The sequence below is a fragment of the Nansenia antarctica genome (assembly GCF_963989245.1).
Source record: "Nansenia antarctica genome assembly, chromosome: 1".
NCBI lineage: Eukaryota > Metazoa > Chordata > Actinopteri > Argentiniformes > Microstomatidae > Nansenia > Nansenia antarctica.
The window spans coordinates 29,149,884-29,157,381 of NC_137674.1; positions in this window are offsets into that span (position 1 = coordinate 29,149,884).

The following is a 7,498-nucleotide window of genomic DNA, read 5'->3' on the forward strand; positions in this document are numbered from 1 at the left end:
GTGATGCGTGGTATGGAGTGAGGAACGGTATATCAAACCATGATACCATTCCTCAGTCATGTGACATCATCACATGCATTACAACGAGCCTGTCCTCCGATTTCTACCTCCGTCAGCCTCCTCTGTAGCAGGCGGAGATGCGATTAGCATAGACAGACTGACGTCTCTGACACCCATCTTGAAGCTCACGCAATAATCTCCTGTGTCTGTCACAGCTAAATGACTCCGGACATTGTATCCGAGTAGAGAGGAAAAAAAGCTAAAACAAATTAATCAAATTTCCCCCCTTATACTTCCTCGTGATGAATAATGTGAATGTTCCCAAGTGATGAATCTGTGACTATGTGAGTCATGCCAGTCAAGACCATTAGATTCTCAGCCAATCTCTGCAGCCTTGCGGGCAGCTGGCTGTGTGTTGGAGCTGATGAATAATTCTATGGCTGTGAATCACTGGCCTGCCCTTCAAGGTGCAAGAGGGAAATTATATCCCCAATCCCTCTGGGTGTGTGTGGACGATTATTTCCTACTGTCGTGACCAGCATTGCCAACGTTAAAGTTCTTCGTTGACACACATTCTGTGAGCAGAGCAGCGACATTGACACGGGGCCTTGTTAAATTATGTTAAATACATGATACAATAAACTTCCTAATTGCTCAAAAACACCCTCACTAAATACACAATATAAATATGATACAAATACTGGAACAGCAGTAGATTATGGCATTAACAATATACCAAGGGTAAGAGTGGGCGGGGAGTCCATCAGTCAGAGGGTCTATCAACTGACAAGTGGAGGTGTGTGAACTCAATTTGGGACTTTTTAAACTTCCCACGGCGCAAGATTTACCTTAGTTTAAGTTCTGATTAAAGTACTCTCCTTCTCTCTCCTTAACGTGATCGACTCCTATGTGTTTAATGCTGTGCATCTATCTCAACTGTTTACAAAGGCACAGGGAACCAGAAGACCAGGGCTAGAGGCCCACAGCTCCAAGGAGGTGTGGAAGGGCTTCAAGAAGATCACGGGCCACAAGCAGCCACATCCTGTGGTGGAGGGGACCCGAGAGCAGGCAGATGACCTGAACTGCTTCTTTAACAGGTTTGACCAACCATCCCCCTGCCACCCCCCACAGCCCCCGACCCTGTCACAGCCCCCGACCCTGTCACAGCCCCCGACCCAGCCCCCGACCCTGTCACAGCCCCCGACCCAGCCCCCGACCCTGTCACAGCCCCCGACCCAGCCCCCGACCCTGTCACAGCCCCCGACCCAGCCCCCGACCCTGTCACAGCCCCCGACCCAGCCCCCGACCCAGCCCCCGACCCAGCCCCCGACCCAGCCCCCGACCCAGCCCCCGACCCAGCCCCCGACCCTGTCACAGCCCCCGACCCAGCCCCCGACCCAGCCCCCGACCCAGCCCCCGACCCTGTCACCCCCCCCATCCCCCTGTCACCCCCCACAGCCCCCGACCCTCTCCTCCCCTCTCCAATGTACCGCACCCCTGGCAACAGTAGCCCCCACTCCCCCTGACACCCCAGCAGCACCCCAGCAGCAACTGCCTCCCCTTACCAACACCAGGAGCCAGGGAGCATGCTTCACACCTGGAGACACCGGTACTCACAGCTTTATAACATCTGAGCAGGTGAGAAGGCAGCTTTCCAGGGTGAATGTGAACAAGTCCAGAGGTCCAGACAACATCAACCCCAGGGTTCTGAAGGTGTGTGCTGGAGAGCTGGCGGACACATTCCAACATCTCTTCAGTCTATCTCTAAGACTGAGGAGGGTGCCACAGCTCTGGAAGACCTCTTGCATCGTCCCAGTGCCAAAGAAGGGACGGCCCAGCACCCCAAACGACTACAGACCTGTCGCCCTGACACCACAGGTCATGAAGATCCTGGAGAGGCTAGTGCTGCAACACCTTAAGCCCCAGGTGAAGGACTTCCTGGACCCCCGGCAGTTTGCATACCAGGAGAGCATGGGGGTGGAGGACGCCATCATTTACATGCTGCACAGGGCCTACACACACCTGGAGAGGCCACAGAGCATGGTGAGGACCATGTTCTTCGACTTCTCCAGTGCATTTAACACTATCAAGCCATCACTGCTGGCTGACAAACTAGCAGTGATGTGTGTGGAGGACTCCCTGACGGCTTGGATCCACAACTACCTCACAGACAGGCGTCAGTATGTGAGACTGCAGGGCTGTCAGTCTGAGGTGGTGGTGTGCAACACCGGTGCCCCCCAGGGAACTGTTCTGTCACCCTTTCTCTTCACCCTCTATACCTCCGACTTCCAGTTTAGCTCCGACCAGTGCCACCTGCAGAAGTTTTCGGATGACTCCTCTATCGTCGGTTACATCACAGACGACAGGGATGAGGAGTACAGGGCCCTGGTGGAGAGCTTCGTGCAGTGGTGCGACACCAACTACCTTTTGCTTAACACCAGCAAAACAAAGGAGTTGGTGGTGGATTTTAGGAGGAAGAGAAGGACCCCAGCCCCCATCACCATCAAGGGGGTGGAAGTCGAGAGGGTGGACTCCTACAGGTACCTGGGAGTACAAATTAATAACAAACTGGACTGGACTGACAACACCGAGGCTCTTCTCAGGAAAGGGCAGAGCAGACTGTTTTTCCTGAGAAGGCTGAGGTCTTTCGGTGTCTGCAACAAGCTGCTGCAAATGTTTTACCAGTCGGTGGTTGCCAGCGTTCTGTTCTTCGCCGTGGCCTGCTGGGGTGGAAACATCTGTGCCAGGGATGCTGCGAAGCTAAACAAACTGGTGAAGAAGGCCAGCTCTGTGGTGGGGACCGGGCTGGACAGCCTAGAGGTGGTGGCAGAACAGAGGATGGGGAAAAAACTGGCGGCCATGCTGGCCAATCCCTCCCACCCGATGTACTGCGAGCTGGCAGGGATGAGGAGCAAGTTCAGCCACAGATTTGTTCTCCCCCGTCAAAGTACAAAAAGATTTGGACAGTCCTTTATTCCAGCTGCACTCCGACTCTACAACCAGGCCCTGCAGGGTGGGGGAGACCTGGAGATGGAACTTTTGGAACTTTTTACTTATTGAGCCTGCACTGTTTTATGTTTTTTATTGAATGTTTTTCTGTTTTCTGTACTGAATGTTTTCTGCCCTAACTGAGCTGTTTGACAACAAAATTTCCCCATTGGGGACAATAAAGGTTTTCAATCAATTCAATCAAGAGGTTTTATCCTGAACCCAGAGACTGTTCGAATGTGTCTCTCACTCTGCCCGTCACTGCTGCCCTCTCTGTGTGCTTAGAGTGCTTTATCTCCTGAGGGGATTCTAGCTCATGTCCAGAACATTCTACCTCTCCGCTCTGTGGGTTCTGGCTATGCCCACAACACTGCTCCTCCTCCTCCTCCTCCTCCTCCTCCTCCTCCTCCTCCTCTCCTCTCCTCTCCTCCTCTCTTCCTCCTCTCTTCCCTCCCTAGGCTCTAGCCTCGTCAAAGATCAGTGTATCCTGTGTGAGCTCTCAGGACTCCAGGTTAGACAGACATCTGCTACTGTTTACATTGTCACTTCTCCTTGGTGTGTTGTCTGTCATCTGCTGTTTGCCTGCCTGTGTACTGTGACATACATCCAGAACACTGGGGACTGGGATGCATAGGGTATTGCTGATCTGTGTAATCATGGGGAAAAAAATGTTTCCCGGAAAGTCATTAGTGTCTGCATTGAGTTGCATAGATGCTAGAGGGAGAAGGATTTCCCTGCACATAATAATACTGTTTGTTTGTTTGTTTATTTGGATCCACCATTAAATACAGCAAATATGCAGTAGCTATTCTTCCTGGGGTCCTCATACCATACTTTCAAACAATTTTTTCATCTTAAACACAATACACACAATACACTTCCATAACATTCATACATACATACATACATACATACATACATACATACATACATACATACATACATACATACATACATACATACATACATACATTCATACATACATACATACATGGAATGGAATGGACTTTATTTGTCATTGCTACAGTACAGGTACCAAACAACGAAATTTAGGAGGGGTGGCTCCCCTACATACATACATACATACATACATACATACATACATACATACATACATACATACATACATACATACATACATACATACATACATACATACATACATACATACATACATACAGTAGCTCTATTATTTACTTTTAGTTCAAGACAACTTAATAACGAAATAAAGAAAAATAATACAGAAAGAAAAGTGGAGAGACAAAAACATAACTCTCCTTACCTTTGGGATCACAAAATGACAAGCTCAATTCACCAGTGAGAAACACTTCATTGTTTTCAGGGTATCCCATATGTAAACAGATACATCTTTAATTGTATACACAATGTACACAATGTACACAATACTGTGTACATCTGTAGTTGAAATGTATTTATAATGCCTACATACAGTATACTGTAGCCTCGATAAATATAGTATGAATGAATGTATAAAAAGCGTTGTCATTTCTGAATGCTTTTATTTCAAATCCAAACTGTTGGAGTACAGGGCCAAAAGAAGAAGGGAAAAAATGCCTTTTCCCAATACTGATGGAAGGCACTGAAGTAACACAAAAAATAATGTGAAAATATTCTCACTATCAGAGCCAATATTCTCCCATCTGTAACCTCCGTAAAACTAGAACACACTTTACTTCGGCCCTGCCATGACTGGCTGGCTGTTTGGTAAGGAAGTGCCATCCTAATCTTTGTGATTCCACTATGATAAAAATGGCTTTTATGTGAACAAACGGTGCATGAATCACATTGAACCCCATCTGAACCCATCACCCAGATGTCTAGCTCATCTATCTATCTATCATGAATCTTTCTCCTGTATTGCTTTGACCAAAAGAGAAGACAATAAGTTTCTGCTTTAGATATACAATATACTTATACTTATGCCGTACACTGCGATGAAAATGACTGCCAGTGCCACCTGTATAACCAATGGAAGCATATTTGAAGCAATTGAATGCTACTCAGCCACAGCCTTTTGAGATTATCTGCTCTGCTACTTGGTTGGTTTTAGATTATGAGCTGTGAATGAACATCTGTGACAGCAAATGAAAAGTTAAAGACAAAGCTTCACCTCCTCTCTACTGTCTATACTCCTACTGTCTCTGAACAGTGTGACAGTGTGAGGGTCACACCTGTCTGTCCTGTGCATAATTATATTTATTTTCCATTTAATTCCATCAATACAGGGACATCAAAAGAAAGGTCTATTTCCAGGTGTTGGCGACGGTGCAGTGACATGCGACGGTGTGCTGTCATGCCTGTCCACCTGATGCAGTCACGTTGATTCGGTCTCTCCCTCTTCCCATCTGTGATGCATTGTATCATTTTTCATTATCCGCTGTGCCAGCCAGCCATGGTGCCAACCAGCCACAGATAGTGCCAACCAGCCACAGTGCCAACCAGCCACAGTGCCAACCAGCCATGGTGCCCCCCGCCCCCCATCCCCGGAGCAGCAGGAGAGCCATGATTGAACCCCCCCCACCACACTACTTTGATTACATTTTTGGGCCCAGGTTGATCAACAGGTTTTATTCATATCTCTCGATATCCCCCACACCCTCCCTCCCCCTTCTCCCACTGACATCTTTAAAAAAAACTAAAAGATATTTTAGGGAATATGATTGTTATAGAAGAAGTAATTACGTAGCCGTGACGACCATTACTTTGTCACATCCATTTCCTCAGGCTGGGTCAGAGAACTACACCTCAGGGGGTCAGTGAGCGCGAGACTCTGCGTCGCTATGGTGTTCTGTTGTCGCAGTGTTGTCAAGGGCCTGTAACGTAGAATAACAGGTAATGCCTGACTCAGACCTCTAATTACCCTAATGAGCCCAGCGTTGTATTGATTCACATAATTGGTCTCTGAAGTGGCCGATGAGCTTGCGTGTGTTGCATGTGTGTGTGGCTGATGGTCAATAAAGTGTAGCAGAAGCAGCTCTTTGTGGAGCTGAAAAACACTTACAAGTTCAAGATGAGATGGAGACTTCAGATAAAGCGCAGCATCAAAAGCGTCACTCGTAAATTACAGCATTGATTAATAATCGTTATTAAAAAGGATGTTTTTTTGTTTTTTTTCAAGTTCAGTCAGGACACATTTTGCATGAAAATGGTAATACTTTATAAGCTTGGTGTAACTCGATGTCTCCGCTTTGTAGAGCTCCATGACTTATATAAATCCCAGTAGGTAGGCTACGGAGCGACCGCGCGGGTGGAGGCAGTGGGTGGTGAGTGGGTTCACCACATGAAACATACTCTCAAAACCAGTTACAACTTCAACTGTCGAATGCTATGGATTAACGAAAAACGTGCCTGCCTTTAAGCCTCTGTCCCTTGAACATGTGATGGTGTTTTTGCAAACGTGTGCACCAGCTTGCCTGTCACCTGATGGACTGCTGCGCCATTTGACCTAGCCTGCCCTGCCTGACTAACTAACGCTATGCTCCATTGCTGAATATACTGTATCATCTCATTGATGATGTGGTCCTAGCCTCCTTCCAATATGACCCATAATACATTTATCCAAAGTGACTTACAACAAATACTACATTTGCCTAAGTAAGTGAATATCTATCTATCTATCAGTCATCATAAGAAAAAGTAATCTAGGACCAGGCGCCATTGGCAGTCACAATGCTAGAAGAAAGAAAAACTAAACCCGTATCACAGACTAGATTAACAATGATCCCAGACCAAATGTGACTTTAACTTCATCTTGTTTTGTACATGTACTAAGAGGTTACCCTCCTCAGGCTGTGATGGACATTTGTGGGAATTATAAACGGAAACTTTATCTGTAACCTCTGAACCCCATAATATAACCGAGTTTGATTTAGTGAGACGAGGGTTTCTCTGAAGTTTGACCGCCCCCCTCCCCTTTACTTCCTCCTCTATTTTCCCTTCATGTCAGGGACAGCCAGCCCTGTCATGACATGCTGTCTGTCTGTGTAATTGGGTTCAGTGGTGGTCAGGGATAGCGGACACCTCCGGTTCTCAGAGCGTATAAAACATGGATCAGCATCAGTAGGCCTGTCCACTGAGAAAGTCCTCAGAGTGTAGGAAACATGGATCAGCATTAGTATTGGGTAAGTATTGGGACACACAAACATCACACCCTTATGTGCTTGTTGAACTCATTCCAAAACCATGGGCATTAATATGGAGTTGGTCCCACCTTTGGTGCTATAACAGCTTCCACTCTTCTGGGAAGACTTTCTACTAGATTTTAGAATTATTATGGTTGCAGGGATTTGCTCCCATTCAGCCACAAGAGCATTAATGAGGTCGGGTACTGATGTTGGGCGAGAAGGACTAGCTCGCTGTCGGCGTTCCAATTCATCCCAAAGGTGTTCGATGGGGTTGAGGTCAGAGCTCTGTGTGCAGGCCAGTCAAGTTCTCCTAGATCAAACTCGGCAAACCATGTCATTATGGACCTCACTTTGTGTATAGGGGC